Source organism: Euprymna scolopes, chromosome 10 (genome assembly GCF_053919585.1).
Source record: "Euprymna scolopes isolate OS-2025 chromosome 10, ASM5391958v1, whole genome shotgun sequence".
NCBI lineage: Eukaryota > Metazoa > Mollusca > Cephalopoda > Sepiida > Sepiolidae > Euprymna > Euprymna scolopes.
In genome coordinates, this window is record NC_136491.1 from 148692247 (window position 1) to 148709942 (window position 17696).

The following is a 17696-nucleotide window of genomic DNA, read 5'->3' on the forward strand; positions in this document are numbered from 1 at the left end:
ATCAAAAATGTTGCATTATAGTATACACAAATTATCATCATTTATGGCTCGTCTTATTTGGTAGGTATGTTCTTTGTATAATAAGTTACGTAAGGTTTAGTTTGCATTTGTACGTGGGGATACACTGTTTCTCTATAGTAGAAAACATTTTGGAGGATGAAATAGAAAGCAAGTAATGATTTATAACTTTACAGATTGAACAAAATATTGACACAAAACAAAACAATGTGTTAGCAGAATGAATAATTCAGAAAAGAAAATGTATCCGCTTCTATAAGCGATCGCCTCCTTCAATTATGTTTTTGTCAATACACAGAATTCATGTGAAATAAGAGGGAAAACTGGTTCTAACTGTGCAACTTTGGAATTGATAAAAACTGCTCAGTTCACAGTCAATCTTCCAGTGAGTAATAATTGCCTCGAGATAAAAGATTTTATACATCATAACACGATCAGTGTTTTGTTGTTAAAATAATCATACTCATATTAACGTCATTGTTCTGTCCCGAAGACTATGGGCATTCCTTATAGTGTAAATGCGCGATGCACAGCAGATATATTGAATCTAGTGATGCACAATCTTTAACTTCATTTTAACAGAAGGGGTATGGCTTCAGTTTCGGGGCAAGAGAAGTGCCATGCCGACCTGTAATCGAGTTATTAGAGATTTATCTTTCTCTTCGATTAGTTGCACAAATACGGCGTACGATTCTAGCCCACCATATAAACAATAGATAAATAGATTATATATCAAACAATAGATACCCGTATTGATTGAACTGTTGAAATAAAAGTTTTTAACTGTCGAATACCGTTTCGTGCACAAAAAATCTGCCGTTCGCTTCTCCCTCTGACACGCGAGTTAACCACACGAAAAGAAAAATAAACTTATGCCTTGCCCTTTGTTCGGCTGCATTTGAAGTACTTTACTCGTGTGTCAGGGCTATCCCCAGCAGAAACAGCAAATTTGCCATTTGATGAACTTACGGATGCAATCACGTGAAGGCTTTGGTCCCTTGTTGACGTCAACACCCTTGCTCTTGCTATTAGGTCTTCCCTTATTAGAGTCTCAATTTTTGTGCCTGTTGCAGTTTGATGGAAATGGCATCGGGGAATCTTGTGACAAACACCAGTTTTGTAAGTTGTTCTAGTTCGACCCCCTCAAAATCGGTGTAGCAAATCAACCGTCTGCTCGCCAACCTATTTCACCATAGTTTACTTCTTGTAGCTTGTGAACGCACAATATGTAAATGCCTCCTTTACTTGAGTTTATATCCGTTCGACGTCCATTTAGTCAATCTTGCCCATATCTAAGTATGGGATCAATGCAATTTCCTACAGATACAATGACAGCAGGCTTGCCACACCATGTATCCTTTGAAGTTTCGAGACCAACCTTAAATTTTTAAGACATGTCTCCATCGCCAGTAAATGACATCACCATATCGATGCTTAGTCGGATTTGGGCCATGATAATGGGCGAAATAGCTTGAAGTGTAGAAATTAAAGTGTTTAACTGGTGAATACCGTTTCGTACACAATAATGTCGGTCTTTCCTTACTCCCTCTGACATCTGAGTTTACCGTACGAAATAAATAATCTGTCGTTATTTTTACAACTGACACCCGAAGAACTACAAAATGACTTCGAGTGAATAAAAAAACTACTCTGCAATCAAAGACATACGGACTGTTTATGCGCTCAAATTCGACATATGCAAATTAAAATACAGTCTAACTTGAGCATATGCCGCCTTTTCGTGTCTTATCGGTCGGGTTTCGAGTATTGGCCGTCGCACACGACATACTTGACCGCTTGTTTCAGTGATTGTTGTAAACATCGGAATGAGCACGTAAATACTAGAATCAACGCGTTTAATATTAAACAACGTCGCTTATATCGACGTTTGGTTACCAATATTTAAGGTTTATGTTCAGCCCCGAAAAAATATATATTGCTTGTAGGGTATATTTTCAGTATGCAGAGGATAGAATATATTAAGTCTTGCCCAATTTGCAACTGCATTTTACAGAATGACTTTAGTTTTCTGGTAGAGGAGATCCATACTGACAGGAAAGTTGTTATTCTATATGTATCCTTCACAAATTGAGATTCTGGTATAATAATTAGATTGATACAGGGTGGAACGATTAAAATTTTGTCCTAAAAAAAACAAAACTACTGTTTTATTGTAAAACTTTTAATGAAAATATCAATTCAGATAACTTGATGATGTAATAGAGCTGATATCTATTCAATGCAGTTACCTTTAGCTTCAAACACCACCTCGAAACCGGTCTGGAATTGGGAACATGTATTTCCACAAGTGCTGGAATTGGGAACATGTATTTCCACAGGGAGCTCGGCGAATACTCAGTCGATAGCAGGGATCATGTTGTCTTTACTGTTGTGGGAGGTCATGTTGTTGATGTTCTCGATGTATGACCAAACGAAGTACTCCAACGACTTCAAGCCAGGAGAGAAGAAGAGCCAGTGGGAGAAGGGTATACATTTGTAGTACCTCTTCTGAAGTCAAGCCTGGGTGTCTTTGGATTTGTAGGCCGGCTCCGAGCCATACAACGGCCACCTGATTACCTAGGGAATATCCACTCTCTTGAGCACATCCAGGTACAATTTGGTAATCATTTTCAAACCAACTTCGAAGATGCTATGTGACATGATGTGGCCCTCACTTGAAACCACATCAAAGATCATAACCGTGAACAGAAACTTTGTTTTCATAACCCTGGACACGTCTCTTTTAATTGTGGTAATCACGTGATGCATTTGGAGGATGGTGGCAATCGTCCTGTTGTTATAACTTGGATCGGTATTGAGCATGGCTTCTACAGTGGCACATCTCTGGTCTCGCTCATGTAACATTGTGTCACCTCCATACATGATAGAAGGCTGTTATAGTGCTTTCGGGATTTGTACATAACAGACCACAAAAACGGTTTTCATCAAATGGAAATGGAATCATGTATTTTCTAGAGCAACATTTATCTTTTCATCTGTAGTGGCATTCATACTAGGCAGATTGTCTCGGCCTTCCCCGAAGTAGAACGATCCAGGGAATATTGAGTTTAAAAGCGGTCCCCAGTTGCATGTATATATCGATCAATGAAGATAACGATATTGCGTATTTACAGGTCTTGTAGGGAAGTGTCGACGTCGTCTATATACTGCACTTGATATTCCCAAATGGTCACAAATTTGGTAACGATCAGACTCCAATTTTCACTTCACTAACGAGAACCGGTAATCATTTCCAATTAACAGATAAGAAGATGATAAACCGATTCATTATTCCCTAAGTGTATTAGTAAAGCAGTTAAATTTACAAGCGAATCCTGGAATCATGGCCAGTAACACTAAACAACTACGATTTTTATAATACGGATTTGAATTTATTAATATAGTTTTCTGATCATCATTCACTATTGTATTCGCGATCATCATTCACTGTTGTCTATGCGCGTTTACTTAAATTTGATATTATTCCTTCTACCTTTTTACAGCTAATGTCTTTTTATAACATCTTTATTAGCTTTTATATGACTATTTTTTTATTAAACAAAACATGTTTAGATAGCAAGTTGAAACATTAAATATCCAATTAAACGCGTCCTTTTATCGGCCTACTTCTATACGGGATGCGAATCGAATAAAGGATAAATAAGAAAGAAAGAAATAGGGAATAAAATAGAATTAACGCGAAAGGCCTTTTTCGCAAGTTCGATAATCTAATTTTGAGTCTTTCTTATCAGATCTAATCAAGTTTATTGCAGACATTTCGCATTTTATGTTTGATTTTTCTCTAGTAGCGATAAACTCTATATAAAAACATTGACTGACAAAAAATAATATACATTTTTTCTTTTTTTTCTCACACAAACCTTTCATTTCATTCAATAAAATTGAATGGCTCCTTTCAGATATTATCAAAACAGAGGGCTTTCTTTTATTTCTATATCATTGAATTTGGCTTATTTTATTTTTGCTATGTCATATTTGTGGATGGCGTATTTTGCCTTATCGCTGAAATTTCATCTGGTTCAAGCAATAAAACGCTCATGTTTTTTTATAATTATATCAGGTTGTTTTTTATCGTAAAAATCGTATGTGTTTCAACCCGCCTTAGTTTTGTGTATGTGCGTGTTAGTTTTTGTATATCTTCGTATAAAATTCTCTGTCTTTCATGAGTCTCTTTGAAGTGATTTCTAAAGGGCACGAATAGATATTTTAATGTTCTTTCTGAATTAATAAATTAATAACTTACCATATTAACCTAGTGCTGCGTGTTTAAAAATAAATACAAATTCATCTTTAAAATATCATTTTCAATATTTACAATGAAACGATAATACACAGTATAGTACTAGTTCTTGGCGAGCAGTGACAAATTTCTGCTGTTGTCAGAAGCAATAAATATAAGATTACAATATTACATTAAAAATAAATTTCCTTTTTCATGTTTTTTGTGCAACACATTAAAACAAGATAAATAAAGAGGTTGCGTGTAAGAACACCAGTGAGTTGAGGCAACGAAGTAAATGAGAGATAGGGGAAATATAGAAACATGTTCGTTTGTTAGGATTGTAAAAGGACACTAAAATACATTTTGAATGCCGTTTTTGGATTAGTATTTACAAATAACAAGTACTACAGCTTGCATTTTGGAGACGGAAGTGTTTTTGTTGAGATAAGTGATTTCAATTTTAATCATACTTTTTATTTTTAGATTCAAATATTAATAACTCCATTTTATCTCAGTATTTAATTTATGTATTTCTGTTTTATTAGTGCTAGCTTTTTTTCTCGTCCATAAATGTCTATTTATCTACCGAATTGATCTTAAATATTGTATACTCAATTCATTATAGTATCCTTTTCAGTCCCAACAACTTAATTCCGGCTTCCATCTTATCTCGCAATTACTTATAACGTCACCAACTAACTTTCGGAAGACCCCCCATCCGCTTTTCCTTTATATCGTAAGTTTCTTAAAACGTGACTAGCTAAAGTTCAGAATAAAATCACGCTTTTCTTTTAACGGTTAATTTAAAAAAAAAACAAATCTTTTGAACGCTGTTAACTTAAATCCTTCACTACAGTTTGCATTTTGGAGACGGAAGTGTTTTTGTTGAGATAAGTGATTTCAATTTTAATCATACTTTTTATTTTTCGATTCAAATATTAATAACTCCATTTTATTTCAGTATTTAATTTATGTATTTCTGTTTTATTAAATGCTAGCTTTTTTTCTCGTCCATAAATGTTTATTTATCTACCGAGTTGATTGCAAAAATAGATTACGAAATTGTACTCATTTTTAGTTGGTGAGAGGGGAATCTATCAGCATACTTTCCCTTAAACACGTCTGTTGGACTTTTATTAAGCAGAATACTTAATAATTTTTTTAATGGAGAGTAGAAAACGCATTGTGGATGCGTTATCGGTAGCTCCTGTTACTCTTTCTTCTTATTATTTGTCCCTCAGTTCTCATTTTTAATGAGTGATTTTTCTGACAAAGGGAGAAGAAAAAGCTGTTTGGTTGGCAGTATTTTGCGCGAACAGTTGGCAGAGATGGCGGAGATTTTTCTGTTTCTATGTCTATCCTTGTAGCCATGTCACTAGTAAGGGTGCTGGATGTAAACGTTTTGTCTGGGCTGACGTTATCCGCCTGATAGTCAGGGACCCGAACCTTGGATTAACAACTAAGGAGGCTGTCGTATCAGCAGGTGCAAAGTAGTGGGGCTGCTGTATTGCCATTTGGTGAATGGATTCTGGACCATGCAGTAGCTTTTGGTGGGGTCTCTCGATGCCATACTAGTGAGTAATTGTTACGACTTTACCTTATCATTAGCTACAAATAAAAAAAAATTCTTCGTTTCTTTTTCTCTCTTAGTTTCTCCTCTCTGTCCTGCTCAAAGTAAATCTGACGACCCAGTCCACAAATTCCAAAGTTTCATCATGACAAGTTTCAAGAAAAAATACACGATTAAACCCGGTTCTCCAACTTCCAACGTAGACCCCTACTACCATGTCCTTCTCCAACATCGGGGGTCTACGTTCTAACCTTCCAGAGGTTGAAACCCAATAACAGGAGACTAAACCAGACCTTTTATTTTTAAGGGAAACTGGCATTGGACAGGCAATTTCCCGAGAAGAGTTCGCAATTAAAGGCTACTCTAACTTAACTTCTACATCTGACCCCCAAGATCGCCATGGGCATGGAATATGTGCCTATATTAAAGATAGCTTTCCATGTGGGAGGGACATCTCCAGGGAAGATCCTAACTTACCCTATATGTGCTTCCGGGTGCATTTATATTTACTCTCTATCGCCCCCACAACAGCGGAGTTACTATCTTTAAAAGCATATCTGAGAAAATTGACCAAGTCCTATCTGCTTATCCTTCAGCTAACATTCACGTATGTGGAGACTTCAATGTTCACAACGTCGAATGGTTGACCCACTAAAAAAAGACCGATGATGAAGGGAGGTTCTGTCATGATTTCTCCATTGCCTATGACCTCACTCAGATTGTTCAGGAACCCACCCGTGTACCCGACAATGACGGCCAGTATGCGAGTCTACTAGACCTTTTTCTCACAACTATGTTCAGTTTCTGTTCTGTCTCCTCTTGGATCTTCCGACCAATCTGTTGTATTAATTAAGATAAAAATGAAATGTAATAAGTCCCCAGACGTACCTCTCCATCGTACAGTATATCGATACACTAAGGCTGACTGGGATAGCTTTCGAACATTTATAACTGATTTACCTCTGCATTCCATGTTTAAAAAGGATGTGTCCTCTATAATATTAGACCTAACGGAATTGTTAATTGTAGGTATAGACCGTTTCATACCCTCGAAAAAGTTTCATCAAAAACCTAACAGCCAGCCATGGTTCGCTCCAGAATGTGCTGCTGCCATTGCGCACAGAAATCACTTTTTCCACTGTTTCCAACGTAATAGATGTATGGAAACTAATGCCGCTTTCAGGACTGCCAGCAACCATTGTAAAAAGTAATAAAGAACGCAAGAGAGTTGTATGCTCAATCTGTTAAGTCCAAAGTAGCTGAGCAGCGGCTTGGTTCCCACCAGTTTTGGCAAATAGCAAACAGAATCCTGAACAGAAGCGTGTGATACATCCCAACAATTATCAATGGACCTGAGGTAATCTCGTCAGCATCAGACAAAGACAAACTCTTTGTCAAGAACTTTGCAGCTAATTCTACCCTTTGCGACCAAGGCCGCCAACCCCCAATATTTCCTCCTGTATCAGAAAACACGCTATGTGATATACGTATATCTGTACGTGATGTTGCCAAGCTAATCAAAAACCTTGATTCCAGTAAAGCAACTGGCCCTGACGGTATTCCAATTATAGTACTCAAAAAACTTCAACCTGAACTAGCGCCCATACTTACAAAACTGTTTAAACGTTGTCTTAAGGAGAATAGTTTCCCATCTCCCTGGAAAATTTCATCAGTATGCCCTGTATTTAAGAATTCAGGTGATTGCCCATCCCCCTCTCAGTACAAGCCAATAAGTCTCCTGTGCGTCATGAGTAAGTTGCTGGAATCTGTGTTAAATACAGAAGTAATCAACCATCTCAACAAAAATAACCTTCTTAGTGACACTCAATATGGTTTCCGTTCTGCTAGATCTACAGCAGATGTGCTTACAGTTATATCTCATAGGATTAACAAATCTCTCGACGGAGGCAACCTTTCTAGGGCAATTGCTCTTGACATATCTAAGGCCCTTGATAGAGTATGGCATAAAGGTTTACTTCATAAGATCTCTAGCTATGGTATAGCTAGAAATGTCTTCTCAATTATTAAATCATTTCTTTCTGATAGGTTCATTAGAGTAGTAGATGAGGGGCAAAAATCAGAAGCTCACAGTATTAATGCCGGTGTCCCTAAGGGGTCTATCCTGGGCCCAACGATTTTTCTGATCTACATTAATGATCTTCCAAATCACATCCTTACATCATTTGTAGACATTTATGCTGACGACACTACCATTTATGGTAGCACATCTAAGACAGTAAACGACCAAGTTCTCTCCAATTCTCTCTCCTCTGATCTTGAGCACGTAGTAAATGGGGAAATGAGTGGCTGGTTAATTTTAATGCTTCTAAAACCAAGCTTCTCTCTTTACATCATCAACATTCTGATCCACATCTGGCATCAATTGAAATGAATCGCTCTCGTCTTCAGGAGGCCTCAAGTTTTGACAAGCTTCTTGGCTTGACCATAACTCCTGATCTTAAATGGAACACGTACATCAAATCTGTTGCCAAGGCCCCTGGAAAAATGGTGGGATCTTTCTATCGATCCGGTAGATATCTCACTGCTGATGCTATTCTCTATCTATATAAGATCCAGGTACGTCCAAGGATGGAATACTGTTGCCACATCTGGGCAGGAGCTGCTAGAAAGGACTTGTCTTGCCTTGATAGAGTACAAAATAGACTTCGTAGCCTCGTAGGAGATGTCCTTTTCTCTTCCCTGCAACCTCTATCTCACAGAAGAGATGTTGCGAGTCTGTCTCTGATGTATCGTTATTTTTATGGGAAGTGTTCGACTGAGCTTCAATTTATGGTCCCCCAAACTTTCACAAGCAACACTCGTCTAGTTGTAAACACTATCAATAATTCCCCCCACTCTTTATTTGTGCCTAAACCTAAACGTAGATTCCATGAACAAAGCTTCTTTCTTAGAACTGCACGCCTGTGGAATTTTCTTCCGTTTTCCTGCTTTCCGGTTGACTACAATATGGTTGTCTTCAAGTCTAACGTAAATAAGTTCTTGATGAGCCGTTCCATATAAGTTATCAAATTTAACAAATTTTCATTACTAATGATTACTATATTGTCCAATTTCTACTGTACACTCTTTAACCCTTATCCTTGAGTGGCCTTGATAATGTGGTGATGCCTATGTAAAAAAAATTGCACTAGCTGGTTGGAAATAATATGTATATTATTACGATAGCGTCTGTGTTATTTTCTGTGTCACGCTTCAACCCGGGTCGTTTAATTGTTATGTACTTCTATTTCTTGTTATAAATAATTTTACCAAGAATTCTTCATAGGTTTTGGTTTCAGTTTCGATTATAGCTGATGCCACTCTAGTCATTTAATTTTTATAAATAATTTTACAAAGAATTTTTCAAAATTTTGTTTTCGGTTCGATTATAGCTGAGTACACTTAAATCATCTATTTTTTTATACATTTTTTTATCAAGAATTCCAAATAAGTTTGGGGTTCTGTTTCGAGTCAAACTCATGAAGCCTTTTCATAAAGAGTTTTTAAATTATTTTTGAAATCGCGAATTATAATATGTAACAAGGCCTATAGCCATTAGTAGCGTGCTCTCGTGTAATCAATGAATGTGTGAATGTAGGATTGACATTAAATTCTTAAAGATAAACTAAAATGACCGAAAAATGTGCTGAAATGACTTAAATAAATAAAAAGTAAAAGACGTAGAATGACTTTAATGAACATAAGGATGGATTGAATGACCTTAAGAATTAGTTGAATGCTTAAAAGTAACTGGAATTCTTCAAAAACAACTTGAATGACCTGGAGAATGACTTGAACGGCTTTGAGACTGACTGGTTGTAAAGTGGGTGATCATTTTTCATTAAATTAATGCCGAAAAGTGATCCCCCACTTTATATCACAAAGTTACAAACATAAGTACAGCATGATTTTGATCTTGGCCAAAAGGCCAAGGAAAGCGGTATTTATTTGCTCCCTCACCGAGCAAATTAGGCACAAGGCCGATTTTTTAATGTGAGGAGTGAAGGGGAAATGGGGACCACCTCCCCGGGGAGTAGGGGAGTTGGATAGTGACAATTGTTAGGAAGGGTTGGCCCTACATTGACCAAGGTCTCATATGTGGGGCTGTCCCCACATATGGTCTTTGCTTGCAGTATCTGTCGGAACAGATGGTATTTATTTGCTCCCCCACCGAGCAAATTAGGCACAAGGCCGATTTTTAATGTGAGGAGTGAAGGGAGGGGGAAGGGGAAAGGGGACCAGCTCCCGAGAGGTGGGAAATGGGAGCTGGTTAAAGGTCAGACATGTGGGGTTGCCCCCACATCTGGTCTTTGCTAGTCATAGCTAGTCATAGCTTGCAGTATCTGTCGGAACAGATACTACCCTTTGATCTAGGCCAAAAGGCCAAGAAAAGCTTAAAAAGCGAAGAACAGCATCTATTAACAAAAACCTTTGATCTTAACCAAAAAGGCAAAGCACAAAAGTGTTACGGACAGACCGACAGACCGACCGATCGACCGATGGACTGAAGGACCGACAGAGTGATTTATAGAGTCGCTTGCACGCGACTAAAAATCGATAGAACATTAACTCTATAATAATATATACGAAATCTGCAAGAAGCAAAATACAATATTTAAACGCATTTTATGACTTGGCTACGCGTCCATACTAGCTTTGATAAATACTTTTGCAGTTTTAACAACATAGCTTCAATAATATCAGAGCGCCTCCATTTATGCTGAATATCTACAGAATGCCAACATCAACACATTACATATGAATTAGTCCCCTGTAGAAGTTCCACAGTTCCCGCTAGTTGTAAATATACTTCTGTTTAAAATACTATTTGTGATTTAAACAACTGGTAATACCTAGTGTGACATTATCTCTGTGAAAGTTGTGTCAGTTTGAATGAGCAAATTTATAGAGAATATCAAAATCTTAAGCAAGCCTTAGGGGCATGAATATTCGGGTCATGGAACCATGACAAACAGCGCCCTTGATTTTCCAAACATTTACAAATATTTACCCAGACGTTAATAAATTGTTGCGCAGTTGATAGAGCATTGAATCTCTATAGTTCTAATTGACCATAGTCTTAAGATAGAGGTTTCAATCTTAACTAAAGCATGCCAGAAGGTTAATTAGCCAAAAACGTGGCGAGAAAACAATAACTATGGAAGACAGTAATTATTGTCAACACAATTGCAAGGCTCATCATTCTATCCCGCCGCGGTTAGTTACCTGAAGGAGGCCAGAGGATGAGTTGGCCGAAATGTGGTAAAACAACAACTATGAAGCTAAAGGCTACAGTCTGGATGTAAATAAATACACATGTTACGCATCTCAAAGGATTCCAATAAAAATAAATAAATAAAATACTTTTTAAGTTATATTAAATTTCGTAAAATCCTTCCCTATTGAAATATTTTATATCGAATAACGTTTGAAAATTTCAGTGGTGTCTCTCTTTTCACCTTAGCAGCCTGCTACCGACCGTTAATCATAATATCCAATATTCTATATGATCTTGCCACATACGGTGATTCTTTAATGCAAAAACTTATTAACATTAAAATTCCTACTGATAGCTATTAAAGTGCCGATTGCTTTAACGGATTTAAACGCATTTAATCTCATAAATATGAATGAAAGTCATTATTTAATGTTTAAACTTTACTAGAAGGCCGAACGACGTAGTCAGGTCGTAAGATAGGCTTAAATACGTATTATATTTTAATATATGCAGAGTTCCTAATTCTATTTTATAGAGCTTTGTGAGACTAACCGTAGCCCTCGGCGCAAGAGGGTCCGTGTGTGCTTGGCGTGTGGGGTGGTGGCTGATCCTGTGGTCGGGGCAGCGGAAGAAAGAGTTTCAAGATGGCGCCTGCCTGCTTTTATTAGAGACGGAATCTCGCAGGATCGTGCGAGATCTCGCGGGGATGCAAATTAGCTAGGCCATCTTGAGTAATAAAAATCGGTCCATTGGAGGTGCGAGGCAGTCGGGTTCTGACGTTCGTGGCGATCAGTACAGTGACCGTTGGGTTCCGTTTCTATTCGTGCAGTCAGCTGAGCTTTGTTAGTTGCCTTCGCGCCGTGGCTGTCATTGTTTGTTGGTTTGCTGTGTGTTGCCGTGGTTCTTCAGTGAAACGCTTCGTCGCCCACGACGAGTCTCACCGTCTCCTACACAAGATACTCTTACAAGCTATTTCGGCCTCCCCACTCCGAACTTGGTTTTCTTTTCTTCAATGGCGGATAGGTTCGATCTAAAGTTGATACCGGAATTCGACGGATCCGACCCGGTACTCAGCTGGGTTGAGAAGGTCGAGTTACATTGTCAGTTGTCCGGCGTGAAAAATGTCGAGCGCGTGATTCCTCTGCGGCTGACCGGCGGGGCCTTCGCTGTATATCAGCAACTCAGCGCTGAGGAGAAGTGTGACTACTCGAGTATCAAGGCGGCGTTGTACAGGGCGTTCGCCACTGACCCCGCCACTGCATGGAAGCAGTTTGAGACGAGGTCTATACGCTTGGGCGAAACTGTGGACGTGTATCTCGCCGAACTTAAGAAGCTGACGGTGTTGTTCGGCGGTCTTCCCGAGAGGGCCCTAGCCTACAAATTCCTGTCAGGACTCCCCGCTGGAGCAAAGCAGCTCCTGCGAACAACCTCTACCATGTCCTCACTACCGCTGAGTGACCTAGTGGACAGAGCCAGGACAATAATGAAGGATGACTCGACGGTGCAGGAACCGGTAGTCGCCGTCGCACAGGCCCCACCAAGTGGCGAAGGACCGTCTCAGGGACCCAGCCCGCAAGGTGATGTCATCTGCTACAAGAAATTGTAGAAGGCGGTCGACGGCTGTTCGCTGCTACCGCTGTAACAAGACTGGGCACATGGCCCGAGACTGTGCGGGAAACGGGGACGGGGACAAGGTTCCAGTGCCGACCTCTTCCCCGAACAGAAAATAAACAAGGCGCTCCCTGTCATTCAGGTCCGAGTTAATGACACGTTATGTTCAGCCCTCCTTGATTCCGGTTGCTCCCGCACCATAGTGTGTGCGGACTTCTGTCGGGCGTGGAAAAAGAAGAACGTCAGGATAACTACCATCACTGGAAAAATACGAATGTGTTGCGGCGTGGGTGTGGTACACATTCGCACAAGAACTGGGAACTCGGCCAACGTCGAAGCGCTGGTGACACGCGAAAAGCCGCTGAGTTTCGACCTGTTGCTAGGCTACGATGCCATCAAAGCCCTGGGCGGCGTGCGCATAACGCGCGCTGGCGTTGTAGAGTTTCAGGATAGGCCCCCGGTGTGCGCAGCACTAAGAGTCGACCAGCCGGACTTCAGTGCGGAATTCGACGACCAAAAGAAGGCGTGGACCGCCACTTGGAGGTGGTCAGAAGACAAGGAACCGGCCAAACTACAAAACAAAGTGGCAGAGTACCGTATGCCCGACCAGATAAGGCCTGCATACGAAAGCGAGCTCCGTGAATGGATTAAGAACGGTTGGCTGATTCCATACCCCTACGACAAACTTGGACCCCCCAAGGGCCTGATACCGCTGATGGCAGTTGCCCAACCTAACAAGTCAAAGGTGAGGCCGGTAATGGACTACCGTGAGTTGAATGCGCACGTTGATGCGTTCACAGCGGACGCCGACGTCTGTGCTAGCAAGCTGCGAGAGTGGCGCCGGCAGGGGTCCAATGTGTCCCTACTGGACTTGAGAAAAGCATACTTGCAGGTCCGGATCGGCGAGGCGATGTGGCCTTTCCAGACAGTGATGTTTTCCGGGAAGAGATACTGTCTTACGCGACTCGGATTTGGGCTAAACGTAGCACCCCAGATAATGAAGGCTATCGTCAATGCCGTGTTGTCACAAGAAGAATGGATCAGAAAGGGAACATCGGCGTATATTGACGATATATACGTGAACGAAGATATCGTGTCCTCTTCGCGCGTAAGATCCAAACTTGCCGAGTTTGGTCTAAACTGCAAGGACTCTGAGCGGCTTGAGGATGGTGCCCGCATATTGGGCTTGAGCGTTCAAGAGGAGCGAGGGATCCTGAAGTGGAGGCGTGGAACCGCAGTTCCCGACGTACCCGACGTTTACACAATACGTGCCGTGTTCTCCCTGTGCGGGAAACTTGTGGGGCACCTTCCAGTATGCGGATGGGTTCGTGCAGCGACAGGCGTCATAAAAAGGAGGGAAAATGCGGTCAGCAAAGGCTGGGACGATGAGATAACCGACGAACTATTGGTTCGAATGTTAAAGGAGACCGTTGCTAGTGTGAAAAAGAATGACCCCGCCACAGGGGACTGGTGCGTGCAGGGAGACGAACTGAGCGTGTGGGTGGACGCAAGTTCTCTAGCGATCGGTGTAGTTTTGGAGAAAGATGGGGCCGTAGTTGAGGATGCCTGCTGGCTGCGACCGGCAAATGATGCTGCCCATATCAACCTGGCAGAACTCGACGCTGTAATAAAGGGCATTAACCTGGCACTTCAATGGGAAGTGAAGAAACTGCGTGCGCACACTGACTCACTTTGCGTGCACCACTGGGTGTCGGACACACTCACGAGCAAGGCCAGAGCACGCACCAAGGCAGCCAGCGAAATGCTGATAAGACGGAGGCTCGAGACTGTGAAAAAACTGGTGACGGAGTACAACCTGTCCGTAGACGTAGTGCTCGTCACCTCGGACTACAACCTCGCCGACAAGCTCACTCGGGTACCACGGAGATGGTATGAGGCTATGAAGAAAGAAGCTAAGCCATTGCCTCTGTGTGCTGCCTCCGTCGAGGAGGACGAAATCAGGAAGATACATCACGACAGTGGGCACCCCGGAGTGCAACGGACCTACTACTTTGTGAAGTTGGCTAGACCATCAATACCAAAAAGCGCAGTAAGAGCAGTGGTCAGGGAGTGCCAAACGTGCCAGTCCATCGACCCCGCCCCAGCCAGATGGCGGAAAGGACAGCTGGGAGTGGACGCGACTTGGAGTCGGTTGGGTATGGATATAACCCACTACGGCAGCCAACACTTCCTCACGCTGATAGACTGCGGGCCAACGAGGTTCGCGATTTGGCGCCAATTGGCAAGGCAGGATTCCACCAGTGTCATCCACGAATTGGAATCCATATTCTACGAAAGGGGGCCGCCTGAGGAGATCCTCACGGATAACGACACGGCGTTCTGCAGCAGGGAATTTAGGAATTTTATGGACAACTGGGGGATCCGCCTTCGACACCGATGCGCGTATGTACCGAGCGGCAACGGCATAGCGGAGCGATGCCACCGAACCGTGAAGAGGATCGCGGCCAGGAAGAAGTGTACGATCGCGGAGGCGGTTTACAGATACAACACAACGCCTAAGGACACCGTGACTGGCGGCAGTGCGCCCGCTGATGCGATTCATCACTGCCACGTGCGCGTCAAGGACGTTGAAGTGTGTCTACCCGACCAACGAGAACCCCAGGGGACGTACCAAGTGGGAGACACTGTCTGGGTGAAGCCACCCGGCGGCCGGTGCACCAGCAGCTTTTGGAGGGGGCGGGTCACCGGCGTCATCAGTGAACAGGCCATACTAGTCGATGATACTCCGCGCCACGTAAGGGATGTCCGGCCCGCTCTAAGCGCTGACCAATCGGCAAGCAGTGGAAGTAGTGAGTCATCCGACGATGAGCGATGGATGCAACCCGTGCCCCACGAACCTGGTGACTCAACTGCGAGCAGTGGAAGGAGCGAGTCATCCGACGATGAGCGATGGATCCAACCTGTGCCCCATGGACCTGATGACTCAACTGCGAGCTCTAATGCTGATGCTGATGCTTCCGATGCCACTTCTGAGAGCTCCGATGAGGAAGTCCCGGCAATACCCCTCCGCAGGAGTGCCCGAATCAAACGGCCACGTCCGCCGTGTCACGTATGTGATCTGGAGACCAGGGGGGGTGAGACTAACCGTAGCCCTCGGCGCAAGAGGGTCCGTGTGTGCCTGGCGTGTGGGGTGGTGGCTGATCCTGTGGTCGGAGCAGCGGAAGAAAGAGTTTCAAGATGGCGCCTGCCTGCTTTTATTAGAGACGGAATCTCGCAGGATCGTGCGAGATCTCGCGGGGATGCAAATTAGCTAGGCCATCTTGAGTAATAAAAATCGGTCCATTGGAGGTGCGAGACAGTCGGGTTCTGACGTTCGTGGCGATCAGTACAGTGACCGTTGGGTTCCGTTTCTATTCGTGCAGTCAGCTGAGCTTTGTTAGTTGCCTTCGCGCCGTGGCTGTCATTGTTTGTTGGTTTGCTGTGTGTTGCCGTGGTTCTTCAGTGAAACGCTTCGTCGCCCACGACGAGTCTCACCGTCTCCTACACAAGATACCCTTACAAGCTTATACTACACTGATTATGATATTGCACTCAATATTTAGTAGTGATTTCAAAAGTTACAAAAATATATGATGGGGTTTCATAAACTATAATTGAAACTAAAGCATATTGTGTATACGACTTGGTTGTAAAGTTTCAAAAGTTTGCTAGAAATTACGTCATGACGTTAAAATTGAGACATTGACAAACAAATTCAGAATTTTAGTAGAATGATAGATAAAGTAAAATCGTCATTGAGTTATTCTATTTCGTTGTGTTTCGTTTCGGAAACAGATAATATGGATTGCTAAAGTGAATTTTATTAATATACGCTCTCATAGATTTCAGTTATGTAATGGGCCTGTATAATAATTGCTTTCAATGACACCAAATGGAATTCCAAAAAATATCAATAGCCTCCTCAGAATTCAAATAGTCACTTTTTAAAAAAAGATGTTTTGAGTCTTTACATGTAAAAAATCGATTTCTATAACAAGATTAAATAAACATTGACAATTGCATGTGTAGGAGCGGTAGAATATCTAATGTCAGTTGAGTCTTATCCGAATATTTGTATGTGGTTAAAATATCAAGTTGATTCGAGAAGCAGATAGACGACAATTCTTTATATTGAGTCTTCTAGTCAGAAAGCAGTTGGGAATTTTTCAGAGTTTAAACGGAAAACGATAGATTATATAAAAGGCAAAGGTAACTGACGAATCAAGTATGCACGTTATCTAAAAATAACACCTTTATGTAAATCCCCTCAGACAAGGTATAAAGCTACTTAGTGTAACGAGCTAAAGAACGATAGCTTATTAAGCTGTGTAATAAGAGAAAAAGAGAGAGAGAGTTAGAATCACTTTTTACTAAGGTAGTTCTTTAAGTTAAGTAGCAAAATAATCGAACTGAAACCTAAATCTTAATATGAAACTATTCTATCGATCCGGTAGATATCTCACTGCTAATGAAATTCTCTATCTATATAAGAACCAGGTACGTCCAAGGATGGAATACTGTTGCCACATCTGGGCAGGAGCTGCTAGAAAGGACTTGTTCTGCCTTGATAGAGTTCAAAATAGACTTCGTAGCCTCGTAGGAAATGTCCTTTTCTCTTCCCTGCAACCTCTATCTCACAGAAGAGATGTTGCGATTTTGTCTCTGATGTACCGTTATTTTCATGGGAAGTGTTCGACTGAGCTTCAGTTTATGGTCCCCCCTCGCCAAACTTTCACAAGAAACACTCGTCTAGCTGTAAACACTATCAATAATTCTCCCCCCACTCTTTATCTTTGCCTAAACCTTAACGTAGATTCCATGAACAAAGCTTCTTTCTTAGAACTGCACGCCTGTGGAATTGTCTGCCGTTTTCCTGCTTTCCGGCTGACTACAATATGGTTGTGTTCAAGTCTAACGTAAATAAGTTCTTGATGAGCCGTTCCATATAAGTTATCAAATTTAACAAATTTTCATTACTAATGATTACTATATTGTCCAATTTCTACTGTACACTCTTTAACCCTTATCCTTGAGTG

The 17696-nt window shown here is 41.6% G+C and overlaps 1 pseudogene; it reads right to left on the reverse strand.

Annotated features, from left to right (window-relative positions):
• Nucleotides 1-10062: 10062 nt before the first annotated feature.
• LOC145286754 (U2 spliceosomal RNA) lies at nt 10063-10226 on the reverse strand (annotated as a pseudogene).
• Between the last annotated feature and the right edge of the window lie 7470 nt (nt 10227-17696).